Source organism: Trachemys scripta, chromosome 4, assembly GCF_013100865.1.
Source record: "Trachemys scripta elegans isolate TJP31775 chromosome 4, CAS_Tse_1.0, whole genome shotgun sequence".
In the NCBI taxonomy this organism is placed as follows: Eukaryota; Metazoa; Chordata; order Testudines; family Emydidae; genus Trachemys; species Trachemys scripta.
This window is the reverse complement of record NC_048301.1, coordinates 41,411,757-41,431,665: the sequence shown is the minus strand read 5'-3', so window position 1 is coordinate 41,431,665 and position 19,909 is coordinate 41,411,757. Positions and strand designations below refer to the sequence as shown.

Genomic DNA, 19,909 nt, shown 5'->3' with positions numbered 1-19,909 from the left:
GATTAGAGGAGGAGAGAAAAACAAGATTGGGCTAAGCACCAGTGAACTGACTTACAAAATAGTCTTACACTGACCCCTTGGGTTGCCAGTGTACTAGATGGAACTTGGATGGCTTTTCCAGCTCTAACTTCCATGATTCTATGAAAATTAGTGAGACAAGGCAGTCAGCAATCCTGGAATGAAAGAAATCCAAGGACTTCCAACCAGTGTTCTGTTCTTTTTTCTCCATCAAGGGGAACTGATTAAGAGGTAAGAGCATCACAGCAGGTAACAGCGCAACCACCACAACCTCCATCCATAAAGTCATTATTCAGGAAACTGAGTTCACACTTACTGGCCTAATGGAAGGATCCTTTTCCCTTCGTTGCTTATTTCTGTCCCATACCCAGGAGTTTCCCACTGATGTTATTGCTGTGCAAAACTCTCACTTGCCTTCTCACCCAGAGTCATTAATTTAGCCTGAGGACAAAATTTTTAGAGAAGAATTGGCAAAAATTTGACCTTCAAAAAAATTGAAGGTTTCCTGTGTGATGTTGGATAAGTGACTTAATCTCTCTGTGCCTCTATTCTCCATCTGTAAAATGAGGGCCATAGTATTTTCTTTTTCCTACTATTTGTCTGTCTTCCTACTTAGATTGTCCCTGCCCTAATAAGTACAATCAATTAGTAGGAGTATGTGCAGTGCCTAGCACAGTGGGGCATCTAGGCACATCTGTATTAATACTAGAAATAATAACGATGATGCTTTTAATATGAGACCTTTCTGCTCCATCCATAATCCCATAAATCAGATTGTTTTCCATTCCTGTTTTGTCAGGATTGGAGTTCCCAGAGATGGGTGCCCTGTGCCCTCAAAGATGCATTTCTGAATTCAAGGGGACAGCTTTCACATTGGAGACCTGCGCATGCGCTACCTTGTCATAGAAACTTTAGGCAAAAAAAGCAGAAGCTGACCTTGCTCCTCTGAAAATGGCTTTGCAAGTAAGGCCTGTATTTGTGTGTGTCCTCTCCTCCCATAAACATACAATGAGTCATTTGCATATGGAGGCACCAGATTAGCACATCAGGTGATGAGGTGCGTGCATTTTGCAGTTTTAAAAAATATGCTCCTATCTAGTCTTTCCCTTCCTGCTAGTAGCTATGCTAAAAATAACCAGGGCCCTAGACTAAACTCTGTATGCACCTATGACTAGGACTGGAACCCTTTTGGGATTGTGTGTTTCTTAAAGTTATGGACAGAGCTGTAGATCAAAGGAGCAATCACATTTTTTTTTTTTAATGTCAAGAAGTTGCTGGTCAGTTGACTATCATTATTAATTTGTATTTTGGTAGCAATCTACTGGTCCTAATCAGGATATAGGCCCTAAAGTACTGGATGCTGCACAAACATAAAAGTCAGTCACTGCCCCTTATGGTTGATCTACACTAGCAACTTATGTTGGTAGAACTATGCTGTTCTACTGACCTAACTCCCAGTATAGACAGCGCTATGTCAACAGGAGGGCTTTTCCTGTCAATACAGCTATCGCTTCTCAGGGAGCTGGATTACCTACGCTGACGGGAGAAGCCCTCCCGTTGGCCTAGGTAGTGTCTTCACTGAAGTGCTACAGTGGTGGAGTTGCATTGGTGCAGCTGCAGCACTCTAGCCTTTATGTGTAGAAAAGCCCTTGGAGTCTACAATCTAATAACATAAAAGATCCAAGAAAAGTATGTAATGGATAAAAGATGGGAATTGGGGAGGGAGAGTGATGGTAACAATGGTATGAACACACAGTATAAGTGTAGGTGGGTGGGTTTCATAGCACAGAGTAAAGTGACAGAGCTCAGTGGAGCCTGACGTGTTGCCAACTCTTCTGAGTTTATTGAAAGTCTTGCAGCATTTGGTGGTTTTTCTTATAGCACCAGCTCCTGGACTCAGTTTGGTGAGAATCTCCCCTTTCATTTTAAAAAGTAACTCTCTGGCCCTCAGGAATGCAGAGAAAAGTTTGAAAGCATGACTCAAGAAACCTCAAAAGGCTCAGAAACATAGAGGCAAATAAAAAGGATCTACTATTTAAAATCTCGGGATTTGGGGGATTCTGACTCATGATTTTTGCATGCTTGAGTTGCCAGTAGTAAGGCTGAACAGTGCAGGACACATCTGAGCTGGGGAGTAATGGGTTAAAGCAACAGAGTGGAGTATGGAGTGAGTACTGTAGGACAGCCCTGAGCTGTGGGAGAAGCCCTGTGGGAGGGATCTGTGCTCCTCCAGAACCCCATTGACCCAAATCTACTGGCTGCATTAACCCATGCAGATCCGTAACTAGAAAGCGGGAGGTGACTCTGCCAGTGTTAGGCTCTGCATTGCTCCAAGCATGTGCCACACAGACTAATCCTTGCTCTTCCTCAGTCCTGGAAGTGATGCCTTTTTTCCTCCCGAGCTCTCCTCCTGTGTGGGGTATATTCCTGGAAGAACTTTGCCTGTGACACAGCAGGCTCAGGCTCAAGTCACCTCTCCTCCCTGGGATCAATACAATGTTGGCGTGTGATGCTGGGGCTGGCATCACCTGCTCCTTTCAGGTCTGGCATTGATTAGCTGCAGCCTGCAAATAGAACTAGAGCGGTAATGCTGTGTGACCTCGATAACCCCTCTTCAGGAGCCTGCTGGAGCCAAGGGGCTTCTCACCACCATCGCAGCCAATAGAACCATTTCATTAGTCTGGAAAGGTTAATTGCATTGAAAACTGGCATCGTCCTCAGCGCGTGACCATCATAAAACTGCACAGCAGTGCAAGGCCTGGAACCTTCCCAGTGAAGGGGGAGCACATCTGAGCCCTGAGCATGAACCATCACCTAACTGCACTTCTGAACAGAAATAGTCAGACCCCAAGTTTTCCTCTCTTGTCTCCATTCCATTCCTCCTGCCTGCTGCTGCCCATCCCCCTCTTCACTTCTGCTTACCCTTTGTCTCCTATCCTTCTCTTCTCTGCCAGGGTATATCCTGCTTTGGGGAGGTGTGGGATGGGGGGAGAGGCTTCTGAGCTGGTGAAAGCTATTCCCTTGTTCTGCATCAGTCTGTAGAGCGGATTGGCCAAAGTGCAGATTGTTGGCCACATGCAGCCCACGGAATCCTGTCATGCAGCCTGCTGCTTGAATGGTTAATACAGATGTGTAGCCAGTAGGAGCATTGCAGGCTGGAATCTGTAGTCTCTGTGAGCCGCAACTCTGTGCTTATGGTAAGGCAATTGCATTCTTCTCTATTTTATGCCAGTTAGATACAGAGCTCGGGCTTCTGGCAAGTTGTTGCTTCAGCTCTTGGCTGGGTGTAGTTTGGGTTCCCCCTGCTGCAAAATGCCATATTTACATTTTGCATCCTTTCCAATTCACATTACAATCATCACCTCTGCGGAAAACAGTAGGACGGACGAGCTGATTTTATTAAAGGTTTGCCCTTCATCTCAGGCAGTTTATTGATAATATAAAATAAAAATTATATATTTGCAAGATGAAAATTCTTCCCGGTGAGAATTGTTAATGAATCTGCTCTAGGGAGCTTGTATATTTATTTACATATCTGTTAGCTGTTTGTTACAGGATCATATTTTGTGATCAGGATATTACATGGGCCTTTTCTTCTATAAAAAGATTGTGTGAGAAGAACACCCCAAATAAATCAGCCAGCCAGGGCATTACAAATCAAAAAAATTTCTCCAAGCATCTGAATCCCTAAAGGTTTTGAGGATCTAGTTAGTATGTTTTCTAGTAGCCAAAGAGGGAGCTATTTTTGATGGAGGATGGTCTTGTTCTTAAGACACGGGGCTTGGAACTGAGACTGGGGTTCTATTTCCAGCTCTGTCACAGATTTCCTGGGTGTCTTTGGGCAAGTGCTTTCACCACTCTGTGCCTCAGTTTCCCAACCTGTAAAATGAGGATCGTGACACTGTCTGATCTCGTGTTTTGAGGTGTGATTCATAAATGTTTATAAAGTGCTTTGAGATCCTCCAGTGGAAAGTGTCAGAAAAGGGCAAATGATTGTTGATGTGTTTGGAACAGTGAGTTTGGCACATCAGAGACTTCAGCTCAATCATGGATAGAGGTGCCTAGGCAATAGCTGGGCTATTTTATCTCTAGCTTTAGCTACTTATACAAAATCTCCTCTTTTCCTTTTCTTTGCCTCCCCCTCCTAGTTTACATCTACCCAGGCTTTCCCACCTAACAGGAACTTCCCTCATGTCTCTGCATTTCTTCTGTGCTCCTTGTGACAATGCAGAGCACAGGGTTCAGAGAGAAAAATGTATTATTTAAAATACAAGGATTTCCACTCCTGGGCTGTGGGAGAGCTGAAAATGGGGGGGAGACGAGGTGTAAGGGATGCCACCTTCTAAACACCATCCTCTGTAGTAGACTCAGTCACATCCTGCTTCTAGGATGTGTGTATTGTGGCATCACAACACGGTGTTATGATATCCTGATGCAGCCAGCACCACATCAGGTTTAAATGTCTTGTAAGCAGTCACTGGACAGCTCTTTTGAAACTGAGACTCCCCTTCAGCCACGAGCAGGATGGTTTGCTATCTGGGACCCCTGCCTGCTAGAGATTCAGCAGTGTTGGAATTCAGCTGTCAGAACTAGAAGCATCCCCACTTTGTTAGTTTTAGCTCCCTTCCCAGCACGTACTAAGGCTCAGTAATTCCCATGAAGAGGAGAATATGGTGTGCAGGGACCTCCTGCAGCAGCTTGAAAGGGAAGGAAGGAAAGAAAGAAAGAGAAACTGGAAGAAGAAAGCGCCAAGTGGAGGTCCAAAGGATGAAAAGGAGAGAGGAGGATGGGAGAGGGATGTCTTGTCCATGTCAGGAGGGCTGTTTTTGTATTTTGAATTGCTGTTCCCATGTGCGCTGGGCTCTCCGTGGGAAGGGCACAGCGAAGAGCTCTCTCTTTAATACAGTGTGTGTTTTATCTCCACAGACTTCTTGCAGACTTAGTTTAAAGATCTCAGCTCAATACCATTAGTGTATCTCTGCTGAAGGCCCTTTATAAAATTGATTAGAAAGTGGGCTTTTGCATGTGTGTGTGTGGGCTCTAATCTGATTTCAGTCCGAGATGGTATCTTTAATTCAGTGCATCGCAGCAACTAACTCACGAACTTCACCGAGAGTCAGGGCCCCTAATTTGGTTTGAGAATACATTAGCAAAACGAGCTCAGAAGGCCCCTTTTGGGAGGGGGTGCTGTGGGGAGGTGGGGGTGGAGTGACTTGATGGAAAAGCGTAGTGGATTTAACCAAGATCCTGGGCATGATATTCCTGCAATGGTTCCTAGGGAAAAAAAAAAAGAGCAAGATTGATTGATTGCTGGGCTTGCACAAATCATGGAGAACAAAGTGAACCTCAAAGCAAGCTTAACTCTTTCCACTCCAGGCAAACAAAGGCCTAACGAGCTGTTCATTCAGCACTGTTTCCTCCTTCCATGCTCTTTCCTCTCCTATCTGTGTAGGCGCCCCAAATAGTTGCAAGTGGTGTAGAATTGAAGCTACATTCTGCAGTGACATACAGTCCACAATGTCAAAACCTTTTGGGGCTGTTCTGATCCAAAAAAACAAACCAAACCCCCCCCCCCCCACCCATGCTGTCATTGCTGGGAGTGACCGTGAAAACCATAAGGTAGCCAAGTCCCATTTCACTCAGTTAAGTAAGCAGGTAGTATGGGGGACAACCAACTTTGAGGGAAACTGACTTGGCCCTATAGGGAAGTTGTTGCACACAATAACTGCTTTATTACTTCCTTTCACTTTTACATTGATTATTCATTGATTGTATATGCCAGGGATTGTGTAACATTGCATACCTCCCAAAACTTACATTTCAGCTAAAAACAATTTTTTTTTTTAAAAAAAAAGGAGGGGACAGGAAGTAAGCCTAATTATTCCCCTTCTCTTGGGGAAAAAAAGTTCATTTAAAAAATAAATAAGCATGCAAAAGTTAGGAAAGCAATTAAGTGTTAGAATCTATAGGGTGATATAATGATACCTAAGATAAAGAAAAATAAATATTTATTTTGAAAAGTTAATTACTGAGTTATTAAATATAAAACCTATGGTATATTAATTTTAGTTTAATGGCTGAGGTTTTACGTACACAGGATGTCACGAAACTCTAAGTTCTGCTTCCTTTAGTAACAATACTGCAGTCCCCATGCAATTAGATAATGTTTTATATTACTATGAGTGATGATAACTTTAGTGTTTTAGAGCTGGCTATCTGTTGTAAATCGTCCCAGCTACATTGTCTTCAAGGGACCTATGCCAATTTACACAAGTTGATGGTCTGGCTCGCAATGTGGCGTGTGTGCCACATTTTTTAACGTGTCTAAATCATGCCTGCAAAATATTCACAGGCAAACACACACAAATATTTGTATGCATAAAGCTGTGCGCACATAATTGCACATGCATATACATATTTGTGGGCAGTTGTCTGCTTTTATTTTTGAAGCAAAAATGCATATTTTCTGTGTAAAATGCATGTTCATACAGGCATTTTTTATGGGTGCAATTTAGGTGACTGCTTGAAAATATGGCCCTCTATGCAATATGTCCATGTCACACTTGTTTTGGAAAGTGTAATATTGAATTTCCTGACTTCAGTGCACGTAAAAGCTTAACCATAATGTTCCTTTGGGATATTTTTTTGAACTTGAATCCCTAACTAAAACAACAAACAAAGATCAGAGCTGTCCCTGAGAGCCTGGCATATTCAGTGACATTGCTCTTGTAGTTTTCAGAGGCCCTTCGCTCTGTGCTACTTGTAGATCACCTTTTGTGGGGAGGGAAACTTATCTACTATTTAAAAAGGAGGAAAGTCCAAAAGTGATCCCTCAAAATCAGGAAGCTCCTTTGATATCCTGGGATGATCTGACAGATGGCCTATCACTGTCACTTGGATTGAAACTGGATATGCTGCTTGATTCGAACATATCCAGACCTGGCCACCATATTATTTAGCCTGACCAAGTAACTCCATGCCCTTCAAATTGTATCCCCATATGGTTAGCTGATTTCCCTGTTTCTACCTTCCCTGACAAACTGCTGAGGCCAGCAATTTTAGTTCAGTTTAGTTTGCTCCAATGAATTTGAGTTCTATACCAACCTACCCATCCAGTCAGCACCGCAGTGCAGTGAAATAATCCAATTTTACTTGATTATTAATAATTACTCTCTGCTGCTATTTTTTGAGTTGATTGATTAGAATAAACACTGATCCAAGGGGACTCCCTCCCCTTCACTTCCATCCACCCTGATCTTTGGGGGTACAGAGACCACACAGGCAGCAGGAGGGGAAAGTGGGTTACAGGGATATTTTAATATTTGGGAGAGACAGATGAAGGGTTCTTTCCATCCCTTGTAGCCTGAAACTCTATCCAGCAGTTCTGGAGGGTCAGAGGAACTTTAAAGCATTTGCAGATTTGCCAGAAACCTAAACATCTCAGCTAAATTACACACACAAAAATAGGAAAATGAACACTGATAGGACTGGCTGTTTGGTCTACAACAGGTGATTCGCTAGGTAGCTGGTGTGATCTCTAGTTTTTCTGTTGAACAGCTGTTGTCACTGCATACTGGGATGCTCTCTTGTCAAGTGGCTGGTGCTCTGTTCTGGTTAATTCTTGTAGTCCGAGCTTGGGGACTCACTTGAGATCCTTCTGTTTTGAGGATATTGCTGCTTATGGGAGGAGAAAGTTGTTTGGACTTGGACTGAATTTTCTGCATCTGTGAAGGCACCACACTTGTCAAAGGCACTTGGAGCTTGGGATGGGTGGCTGTTGTTTGCTTGTTATGAATTCAAGTAAATAAAGGAGTCATTCATAGAGGGACCCTTTTAGGGCAGCTGTTGCTGCTGAAGATTTCTCATAGTGATCCGCACAGGGTGGGTGAACTTGCTGACAGCTAGCAGTGAAATGATCTCTCGGGGGTCATTGTACTACTGGATGTCACTGGAGGACTGGGACATGTTAATTGACTTATTGCTTCCAGTGATACTCAAAGGAGTTGTACTGCAGTTGCCACCAGTTGGGTATCTAGCACCCTCAGCAATACATGCAGCGTGACTGACACTACAGTTTGTTAGCAATGTTTATTAGCATTACTAGTGACTTCTGACAATTTTGTATCATTGTGGCAGGTCTGCTCACTCCCTTTCCATCCTAGGAACAGCCCTGCCTTTGATCTAAGTACCTATTTCAAGAAGAGCTGGTTCAGCTCAGGCATAGTAGGCAGATGGACCTCTAGCAGGAACCTTGGAAATCTGACCCTCCAAACTAAAGGCAATGGGTGGCACTACTTTTTACCATATCCATCCGGGTACATGTGCCCTGTATTCTCAGGTCCAACTCCCACTGGAGTCAATGGGATTCTCACCATTTAACTTTTAACGGGAGCTGGTTCAGGACCTAAATGCAGATGTGGGTATTTCTCTTACCTTATTTCTGCTGGTCTTTCAGTGGAGTTATAAACCATTTGGGTAGAATTTAGGTGGTAGATAGGATATTGCTTATCCCTTGAAACCATTCTTCCTCAGCAGATTGTAAAATTCACTATTGTTCAATGGCTCACGCAGCTTCTATAGCTCCTATCACAAGTGGATGAAGAAGAAGTTTTATTCAAGCTCATTTCAAAGGCGATAAAATGTTCAGGTCACTTTTGCAAATCAATATGCAGTCAGAATTTCTGAACCTCTTACCAGACACTAGCACTAAGTTCATCTTGTAGCAGGAGAATTGGTGTAAAGCTTAAATGGCACCATATGGAAAAACAGACCAGGATTTCTCCATGAGCACTCGGCTTTCAAAACAGGGTGTTTGGTTTTAGCTGTGTGAAGCCTACAACATGTGGCTAATCCCCCTATCCTGTACAAAGCTCTGTGTAATACAGGGTGACCATTTCATATGAATTAAGGGCAGAGCATCCACTGTACTTGTGAATTGTCAGGGCTTCTCTTTTAGCATTAGAGCTATTAAAGTTATTTCGATGTAGTTTGCATGCTTCCCTCTTTCTTTCACCATTAACCTCCCTATTTATATGGATAAGTGTCAAAATAGAAGCCCTTTCCATATACAATACATATGTAAAGGGGGGACATGAAATGCTGTATCTTCTGTACTACAGATCAAAAGAGAACAAGGCAGGATTCAGATACAGAATGCGTCACAGCTAGATGGAGTTGGGATTGGAGCTGTTCAAATAACAGATTTTTTCAGTTTGCTGGCAGTCCCGAAATATGGGGCGAGGGGAATCATTTCAAGTTGACCTGAAAACTACTTCCGGTCAAGCTAAAAGTTTTATTTGTCCCTAAATGAAAATTTTCATTTAAATTCTGAGCAATTATTTAAAAATATAATTAAAGGAAATTCCAAAATGGAAAGTCTTTTTGACCCAAAAAATCAAAACAATTTGTTTAGAACATGTCAAAACAAAACATTTTGATTTCTTTTGAATATTTTTTCCCTTCTAGACTAACAATTTGGCAAAACTGACACAAAGCCCTGAGCCAAATCAGCTGGGAGGAAGAATTTAATAAAAAAATGTGAATGATCACTGGAAATTCTTTAATAGAAATACTTTACTAGATGTCCAAAAAGCTACAAACGAGGAAGAAGGCTGTATTGACAGGAAGAAAGCTAATGTTGTACCAATATTTAAAAAGGGTAAACAGAATGACCCAGGTAATTCTAGGTCTGTCAGTCTGACATCGATCTCAGGCAAAATAATGGAGCACCTGATATGAGACTAGATTAATAAAGAATTAAAGGAGGGTAATATCATTAATGCCAATCAACAGGGGTTTATGGAAAATAGAGCCTGTCAAACTAACTTGATATCTATTTTTGATGAGATTACAAGTTTGGGTGGTAAAGGTAATAATGTTGATGTGATAGACTTCTATAAGGCGCTTGACTTGGTACAGCATGGCATTTTGATTTAAAAAAATAACTAGAATGATATAAAATTAACCTGGCACACATGAAATAGATTAAAAGATGGCTAACTGATAGGTCTCAAAACGTGACTGTAAATGACAAACCATTCAGTGGATATGTTTCTAGTGCGGGGTGGGCAAACTACGACCCGTGGGCCGTATTCGGACTGCCAGCCGTTTTAATCCAGCCCTCAAGCTACCGCTGTGGAGTGGGATCTGGGGCTTGCCCTGCTCCAGCACTCCAGCTGGGGAGCAGGGTCGGTAGCCGCTCCGCATGGCTCCCGGAAGCAGTGGCATGTACCCACTCTCTGGTTCCTACGCATAGGGGCAGTCAGATAAGTTTTGCCCAGCCCTAGTTGGGATGTAACAGAAGAATAGGTTGTGTGGAGGTGGGGGTCAGGAGGTGGCTGGAGTCCGAAATGGGACCCAGGGAGATAGAGATAGATAGCACAGAGTGATAAAGTTCTTGAGTCACAGGGAAGTGAGTTTAGGGTGCAGAGATGGTGGTGCAGACAGGTAAAAGGAACACAGAGTTGGTCTGAATGATGTTAATACTCATTGTAACGTGTTTACAAAGTACAGTATATGTAAGGCTTCTGTTTGTCAAGGTTTATTAATTTCATTTTTCAGGGTTTACTTCTAGCAATTTTTGAGTTTTATGTAGGTGTCCAAAACCTGGGTTTTTTCAGGCTTTTTCTTCGTATATACTGTAATGAGTAATCTCTTTGTAATGTTCTTTAGTGCATTTTAACATAGTATATTTCAAACAGTACTGTGTTAAAATGCACTTGGGAACTTTGTGTTCACCAGCAGGGTCTACATGGACCCATAAATGCTCAGCGTGTTAGTGTACTTTCAAAATCACAGCCCTGTTGTCCACATTACTGCTCCGTGTAGATGAGACCTTGGACACAAGTAACCATTTCTGGATTTCATTGTTTTTTGTGTCAGGGTATTTTATGTTTTTATTGGTTATAACCTAAAATAAGAAGCCCTAAGTATATGTTGTGTTCCCATCTAATGGCTAGTCCACATAGAAGAAACCTACTTATTATTACTGCCAGCTAGTGGAGTTACTCCTTTAGTTGAAATGGCAGAGGTCTGTGCTTTGGTGCTGAAGGAATGTGTTCAAACCCTACTGACAACTTGTGGTAGAGGTCATTATATGAGCACTTAAGATAAAATTTAGCCATCGTGTTTAATTCATTCATTCTCATAATATCTATATGCTTCATATTTCCAAGCACTGTATAAAAATTAACGGATTAACCCTCACAATGCTCCTGGGACGTGGATCAGTCAATTGGGGAAACTGAGGAACAAGGTGTTGAAATGACTTGCCCAAGTTTATAGAGGAGGGTGTCAGAGTTGGAATAAGAACTTGGAATTGAATCTGTGCCCAGTGCTCAGTGCCCTGTATCATGCTGCCCCACTGTGATGATGAACAAGAGAGAGGGAACTAAGTTATATAACTAGTCTCAAGGGCATGCATGGGGCTAGGGAATACAGTACCCACTGGAAAAAGAAAAGATTAGGGTGCAGAATAAGTCACACAGAGTCAGGGCAGGCTCCAAGTTTGCCCCAAGCAAATAAATTTTCCTGCGCCCCCCAGCCCTGCCCCAACTCTGCTCCTTCCCTGCCCCATTCCAACCCCTTCCCCAAATCCCCAGCCCCGCCTCCTCCCCCGGGCGTGCCGCATTTCCCCTCCTACCCCTCAAAAATCAGCTGCTTTGCGGCAAGCCTGGGAGGGAGAGGGGAGAAGTGGAGAGGCGGTGGCACGCTTGGGGGAGGAGGCAGAGGTGAGCTGGGGGGAGTGGTTCCTCTGCCTCCCCCCCAGGGTTATTTCCTGCGGCCCTCCCTGCGCCCCCCACCGCCGCAGCTCACCTCCGTTCCGCCTGCTCCCCTGAGCGTGCCGCTGCTGCTCCGCTTCTTCCCCTCTCTCCCAGGCTTGCCGCAAAACAGCTGATTCGCTGACTATGTGCAGTTGCTAGTCTGCTCCCCAGGGGCTGGGAGCAATTGACAAGGGAGCTGATGAAATGAGGGTTTGCTCATATACATTTAAACAAGAGAGGGTTCATCGGGACTCTCACCTTCTGTGAGAACTAAAGATAATTTCACCCACTGCTCCTCAGCTTAATCCCCTAAACCTAGCCTTGGCCTAGTGTTAAAGTTATACAATAAAAATATATATTCAATACATGCATAGTGAATTCTGGTCATAGTTTAGGTGGTAGCTGATCTTGTAGTTGACGTAGCTACTTTTTCTTAAGCAGGGACTCTGTCCATCAGCACCATAGGACACTGAAGTTTAGAGGAGACCAGTGTTTTGATTCTCTGGTGCCAACATAGCTACAGGGTCTAGCTGAACAGGAAAGTATGGAAAGTTAAAGCTGGCAGAGTTTACAACTCTAAAGAAGAAGAGACACTTTTGTTTTCTTGAAAGATAATTTTATTTACTTAAGTGCCGACAATTTTAAACTGTTTCTAGGAGAAGCTTTCTCTGCTTTCTTCCTGCTTCTCACAGGCAGGAGCTTGTGGGCGCGGGGAGGGCCGCAGGAAGTAACCCTGGGGGATGGGGGGCAGAGGAACCGCTCCCCCCAGCTCACCTCTGCTCCACTGCTGCCTGCTCCCCTGAGCGTGCCGCCACTCTGCTTCTCCCCCCTCCCTCCCAGGCTTGCAGCAAAACAGCTGATTCTTGCGGCAAGCCTGGGAGGGAGGGGGGAGAAGCGGAGCGGCGGCGTGCTCGGGGGAGTAGGTGGTAGTTGAGCGGAGGTGAGCTGGGGGGGGAGCGGTTCCTCTGCCTCCCCCCCCAGGGTTACTTCCTGTGGCCCTCCCTGCACCCCCCACCGCTGCAGCTCACCTCCACTCAGGGACGGCTCCCTGCTTTTTGCGCCCCAAGCAAAAAAAAAAAGAAAAAAAAAGGGGATGGAGTGCCGCCCCTTTGAAAGTGCTGCCCCAAGCACATGCTTGGAGCGCTGGTGCCTAGAGCCGGCCCTGCACAGAGTGTATTTGCGATAGAATGATGAGTCAGTGGAGGACACAGGTATATGGCTAGGGGGAGACAGGGCTTAAGAGTTCGGAACAGGTTGGAAGGAGATAGGGCTGGGATAAGGCTTAGTCTCAAGAAGTCAGGGTTGGGCTATAGAACAGGTCAAAGATACCTGGAGGTTGGCTAGACACTATAGATGAGGTCAGAGGGTGTGGAGTTATAGATTCTGTCTTTACACATCACATTGATCTCATTCCAGTGTATTATACTGAGAGTTTCATTTATGTAATGTGGGTGTTTTATATGGACTTGTTTATTTTTAACCCCTGGGTGGCCAGCAGTTTCCCGCTTTGTCAGGCACGTAGAAGCTCAATGTGGCTGGGCTGGGAGGCAGAATTCAGGTCCGGATAAAGATTTTGCAAAATGGCCCTTAAAAATTCATAACCTCCACAAAAATGGCAAGTTCAAATGTTCTGGACTGAGTCAGAAGCAGAATATCTGGAGCCTGATTCTCCACTGCCCGGCATCTTGTGTTGCCATTTATGCAAAGTGAGTGTAAAATGCTACCAAATCAGAATGGCGGTATTCTATTCCCATGTTGAATGGATGTAAATGACTACAGGAGGAGCAAGGTGAGGATATCAGCCTTGTTGTGATTTTGACTCTCCATAGCTAAATGTAGAATCCTGAATCCTGACTGAAGAGATGAGGTTAAATGGGGGGTGGGTGTGTGGGTGTGGGTGTGGGTGTGTGTGTGTGTGTGTGTGTGTGTCCTGGTGCTGTGAAAAGTAGCAGTCTGTGAGCAGAGGAATGCTCCTATTGCATAAGCATGTTTATTAACTCCACAGTGAGCGCTGATTCTGTGCTCTAATGAAGTGATCTTCTGTCCCTCCATTTGAGAATACAATACGTGTGGCATTGGAGGATATATTATCTAGTTGATCCCAGAAGAAAGGCTCTTTCAACATCAGTGGGGCGACATGGCGCTGGACAGAAGCTTTCTGTCGCAGCTCCACCTCAGCAGCTTTATCTGCAGGAGGAGCTGGGTTTTTTGAAAACAAGAGGTAGCCACGCGATCAGAAAGTCATTGCCTTCCAGAGAAGGTTGTTGTTGACAGAAGCCCAATAAGAGGCAACCCTTCTATGTGGGAGTTCAGGGCTGATCTCCACGTGTGCGCCTCCCTTTGTGTGTTTTTACAAATAGTCTGTGTTAGTTTGGGGTTGGTATTTTTAGTTGGTTTTATGTTTTCTTTGCATTTGATTTTTTTTTTAAAGAAGGGACGGTGTAAAAAAGGGTACTGGAGAGGGTGGATACTGACACCTGCCACTTGACAGGGGTATGAAACTTTTGGAATCCTGACCCAGGTCATGTGATTTAGGCCAGAAACTATAGATCAGTCTCTTACCCACACTTTTGTGTGTCATGCTGTTACTACGCCACGTCCAGAACTAGCCATGTTTCCTCATCTCTTCAAGGCTGCAGTCCGGAGTTCAGAGGATTCTCTTTCCCCAAACTCGAGTGCAATGCCCTGTTTGCATCCTGTGTATTGCTGAACCCCAAAATAGCCAGGAGAAAAATAATATCTTGGAAGCCACCCCATCTGCCAGTGATTGGTTTTCAATTCACACTGCTGGCCCGTAATCACAGATTGATTTCCAATTCCCATATCTCTGAATTCTCGCATGTCTCCAACCTCGTGAGCTCAGTCCCATCTGGAAGATGGACCGTCAGAACCAGCCATTCGCAGGCTAGGGCTGACTTACCCCCTGGAGAACTCCAGCTGGCAAATGCCTGGCAAACTCCTGATGTCAGTGTGTTCATGCGCCTGCTTATTCCTGCCCCGGCTCCAGCCCCCACACACTTCCCTTTCTGCACATCTGTTCCCCTTCATCGCAAGACTGTCTGTCCATCACCCTTTCTTTCTACGCACCTAATGGAGGATGGTAATCCCGTTAGGTGCTTGCAGCAGGCACTGCCGAGTTTGCTCACAGCGCCTGTGCCAGGTCGAGTGTCATTGCCAGCAGCGCTCTTGGCGGGATGAAGGTTGCATTAGTGAACAGTAATTGAAATGCAAAATAACATTTTGATCGAGCGAGCAGGCTGTTTATTTATCAGATCAATAGCCAAAATGCCCCATCTGGAGAAGTCAGCGTGATAATAAGTGATAGCATTCCAAGGGCAAACGGAACGCACACAGCAGGGAGGACACGCCGTCAGGGTGGGCTGCGCTGTCTCTGAAACATATTCCCCTATGGCTCCCCTTCACCCTTCCCTGCAGAGGGCAACCCCTCTCCTACCAGCAGCCACTAAGAGCTGCCCCTCAGGAAAGAGAATGAACATCTCTAAAATATCAGATTCAGTGTAGTGCAGATGTATGGAAAATCGTATGAGACATTCTCCCTTTCATGTCCCAGTAGACACAGGGCTGACTCAGGGTGCTGCTCACAGATATTGTGGTAAGCAGTGATTTTCTTCTTTACTTAGTATGTTTTGTCTGTTGTAAAGCTCTGTGTACAATTATGCTGCTATATAGATATTAAATCATAGTTGGGCAATGCAAGGGACCCATCACCATGGTATTTAGGCACATGTAGAGAGGGAGAGCAGTGTGTGTGTAGCATAAATCTATATTATATATGCATGTTATACATTTACCCCATATATACATATACACATATGCGCGCGCGCACACACGTAATATCACATACACCTCTCCCTCAGCACATCTGTATAATGTGGCCTGGATACCATGGTGGTGGATTCATTACAAATTCCTAATTGATTTAATATTTATACCACTTCAGTACATTACATTTAGATATACATACATAAGTATAGAAACTGATTTGTTACAGATTCATTTCTGTCTGTTTCATTCTCTTTCATTTATGTGGATTATCCAAAGTCAGGTCAGTTTTTATTTTTTTATTTCCTTAACGGAGCTGGCAAATGTTAGGAAAATCCGCCCAAATCTCCATTGTTTTTCTGTGCGCCTCCTGGTCCAAAGTCCCAGCTGAAAACCACCTTCTCCCATATACACTCAATGAAGACCATCTGACCCACAATGCTCACCCTAGGCAGGTACACAGTGGAAGTCTGTCTCTGCCATATAAACAGATGCAAATCTCCTCCTCCCTGGGTTGCCCAGCTGTGTTATTCTGTGTCTCTGTTGGCTTCTGTTTGTCAGTTAGTAGAAATATTGAAAAAGGAGAGGAGGAAGTGAAACTGACATTGAAGTAGTTGTGAGTTTGATGCATTTCCCTTGTGTCCCTGAGGAATAACAGAAGTCCGAGTGACAAATTCCAGGGATGGGAGAGAGGATTCCAGCTTCTCAATTGAAATCATTGCTTCGATATTTTTGTATTTGATTATTTTTATTTTCCATCCAGTGATGTCATGTGCTTTGGGAAGGTACAGAGAGAAATTTCATGTTTGGTTTGGTTTGGGTTTTTTGTGTGTGCTGGTGCTCAGAGAAGTGAAAGGCACCTAGAACTGGCTAAAAATTAAGGCATGATGTGGGCATTTGCTGTGCATTTTTCCTTCACACAGCTGTCCCAAAGCACTTGAGACCTGACTTCAGAACCCCTTGCTGTTCCAGTTCTGGGTCCGCTGAGGAGCCTCAGTCATGATCTGCAGATCCATTCCAGTCCTGGACTCCATATTCTGTATAGATATGGATACAGACATGTATAGATGTAAAACCATTAAGAACGTAAGAATGGCCATACTGGGTCAGACCAAAGGTCCATCTAGCCCAGTATCCTGTCTTCCAACAGTGGCCAATGCCAGGTGCCCCAGAGGGAATGAACGGAACAGGTAATCATCAAGTGATCTATCTCGTCGCTCATTCCCAGCTAAGGACACCATCCCTGCCCATACTGACTAATAGCCATTGATGGATCTATCCTCCATGAATTTATCTAGTTTTTTTTTAACCCTGTTATAGTTACATAGGTTAGATATAACACAAGTATAATTTGTAAAGCTCTGCAGAATCCTTTGAGAGGAAAGGTTCTCTATACATGTAATAAATTATCACAGTAATAAAAGGACCTGCTCATTGCGAGGATGAACTTTATCAGTACCCTCAGTGGACTATTACTGGTTTTGAACTTTGTCAATAACTAGGCATTCTCAGTACCAGATTATATCTCATAAAAAGTGAAAAAGGTAAAATGCTCCTGTAGTTGTCTTTGTGATGCTTTCTAATCATCTATATTGGGCAGCTGGAATTAAAGGTATGTCTCTTTTGTAGTCAGAACATGTTTCTACTCTTTTTGTTCTTTTAGTCCTAAGATAATTGATATTTTAGGGGCCTGGAATATTGAAAATTTATTACATTCTTTCTGACTGTTTCCTAAGAGACTGTGTTTTCCATTGTTATTGGCCACTTAACACTCTGTAACAAGGTGACTGTCCCATATCGCAGTTCTACTGACATCTCTCTGATTCCTCAGTCGAACAGTTGGAAGCACTTGCAGTATTTATGAGTGTACAGAGGAGAGAATGAATGTATGCACCATAAAATTCCAGATTATGGAATTATCTAATAGAACAACAGTTTATCATGACCTATGGCTCCTTCTCATCTCTTCGATCAGTCAGGCAAGAGTGCATTGCATGCTGTGGCTGAATTTGGACTGGGCTTGAGTGCGATGGAAGCTTCTATGTCAGTACGAGGGAGGAGTGGATAGACAGATGGTCTGGAAGGCAGATGAATGAGGTGGATTTAAAATTAAATTTAAAATATCAAAACCCAAACTGGAATTTGGGTCCAGTGTAAATGGCTACTTGTTATAGCAATGACATGTGTCTTAAGGGAACTGCTAAATAGCTACCAAAGGTGGGTCTTTAAAGGTGAACAAAATTTCATTGGAAACCTTGGGATATCTTAAATTTGTGGCTGAAAACAGTGCTGTACATTAACAGTGGCCTCTGGTATACATAGATACATTGGGTGTTTTAGGGACACCAGCAAACAGATTGGGTTAGGTTTAGCTAACCTCTCTCTAACTTTCAGTATTGCTTGTGAGATTGAGAGGCTGAAAGGGCGAAAGCCAGACACAGAACAGGTACGTGCCATGCAAGTGTACTTCACACAACTCTGCCAATGGATCTCAGTCCTTATCTGTAGTGCCACCTCCACCCTCCACTTCTTTTCTAGACCTAGACTCACCCCACAGCCCTACAGCTATACTTCAATCCTGATTTGCAGCATTCCTCCCCTCCTCCCCCCACCATAGACGTGCTATGACACGTCTATAGCACTCCTGCTATTTCGTTCCTAATTCCTATACCATTCAGCAATAGCCCAGGGGTTCTGTGGAAGCCAGAGTAGGCCAGCTCCTATGCCCATGTTCACACCCTCATCCTACTTTTGTGCTCTCTCCATCTTATGACTGCTTCCAGGAAAGTCAGAGAGAAAAAGGCCTTATTGAAAAGCACTAATTGCCCATCGTTATTTTCCGTGCCATAATTTGTGTAGAATGAGATTTCAATCAGTTGTCCAGATCAGGCTGGTTTTGACTAATCTTTATAATGATGAGAGACTGCTCCTGGCTGGTTCAATTCCTCAGGTGGGTGGGAAAGGAAGATAGAGAGGTGATATCTTGCTCCTGCTCTGGATTTTGGGGGGGGTGTAATGGAGGGAAACTAAGAAAGGACAGAAAAAGAAATTGAGCAACAAACCAAAGTCAGAGCATTCCCAAGCACAGTGAAATTGAAGAACAGGAGTGTTGGGTTTCCAGCTGCAGGGGCAGCTCCAGGCACCATGGCAGCAAGCGTGTGCCTGGGGCGGCAAGCTGCAGGGGGTGGCGTGCCAGTCGCCGTGAAGGCGGCAGTCAGGCAGCCTTCAGCGGCGTGCCTGCGGGAGGTCCGCCGGTCCTGCGGCTTTGGCGGAAATTTGGCGGCAGGTGCGCCAAAGGCACAGGACCGGCAGATCACCTGCAGAAACACCGCCAAATCCATGTGACCAGCGGACCGCCCGCAGGCGTGCCACCGAAGACCGCCTGACTGCCGTGCTTGGGGCGGGAAAAAACATAGAGACACCCCTGCCAGCCTGCCTATGTCTAAATAAATCCAGAGTCCACTTTTCAGCAAACACATATTTAGAAGGTAATTCTTTAGTCCCTTTTCACCCTTGTTTCTGGTTTTGTGTCATTGATTTCTCCATCAATTCAGGGCCACTTCATTTTGTGTAGTGTCTTTTCTCCCAACTCCTTACCCAAACACTTCACGGAGTTAAATAAACCCCCACCTCCCTCTGCTATTGTTCAACATGAAGCATAGGCAAAGTTAAGGGGAGATGCTATCAAGGAAGATTAAAATGTGATAGAGAATTGGTGATGAGGCAGGGAGGAACAAGAAGGCTGGTCCAGACTGAAAGAAGTTGCCAAGGAGGATGCCTTCTCACTGAAGGTGCAAAGGTGGTACTGAAGGTAGGAGTGCTAAATGAGCCGAGGGAGCAGGGCAGAATATACTAAAATGAATGGGATCTCAGGAAGGTGCTGGAGGGTGGCATGTTTGCCTTGCTTTCCACATCTGAGAGAGTGGAGGCAGAATTCTGCACATGCTGGAGTTAAAAGGTTCTTTTTTATTCTGTTAGGTTCTTATATAGCACTTATTACCATAGTGTCTGAAGGACATTGTGAAGGACACATTAGATATAAAGGTGAAAAGTATCTTGTAAATACCATAGATAAGTAGACTGTAGAGAAGGGGACTCCAAGAGGCAGAGCAAGAGGAGATGATGGTCTGGCTGAGAATTTCATCAGGGGCTGAGTTGCAGCCTTGGGCATTATATGAATAATATTGTGGAGGTGGTGTGGTTAGATTTGCAGATACAGGAATTATAGTGGTAGGTGAAGTGTAGTGAGAAGCAGTCAGGCTGGAGACATGAAAAACAGGATTTTAGGGGGAAAATTGGGGTCTTTTTGGATAAATAATGATTTGCAAGTCTGTCTTGGTCTTCAT

The 19,909-nt window shown here is 44.2% G+C and overlaps 1 protein-coding gene and 1 long non-coding RNA gene across 4 annotated transcripts in view; one reads left to right on the top strand and one right to left on the bottom strand.

Annotated features, from left to right (window-relative positions):
- The window catches only part of ESRRB (estrogen related receptor beta), a 162,546-nt gene that overhangs the window by 79,485 nt on the left and 63,152 nt on the right, over positions 1-19,909 (top strand). The gene's annotated exons all lie outside the window — the stretch shown is intronic.
- LOC117876367 overlaps positions 13,841-19,909 on the bottom strand; it is a 19,175-nt gene continuing 13,106 nt past the window's right edge. For both annotated transcript variants that reach the window (XR_004645476.1, XR_004645477.1), the window contains exon 4: positions 13,841-16,600. This is a non-coding gene — a long non-coding RNA (uncharacterized LOC117876367). The remainder of the gene's footprint in view (positions 16,601-19,909) is intronic.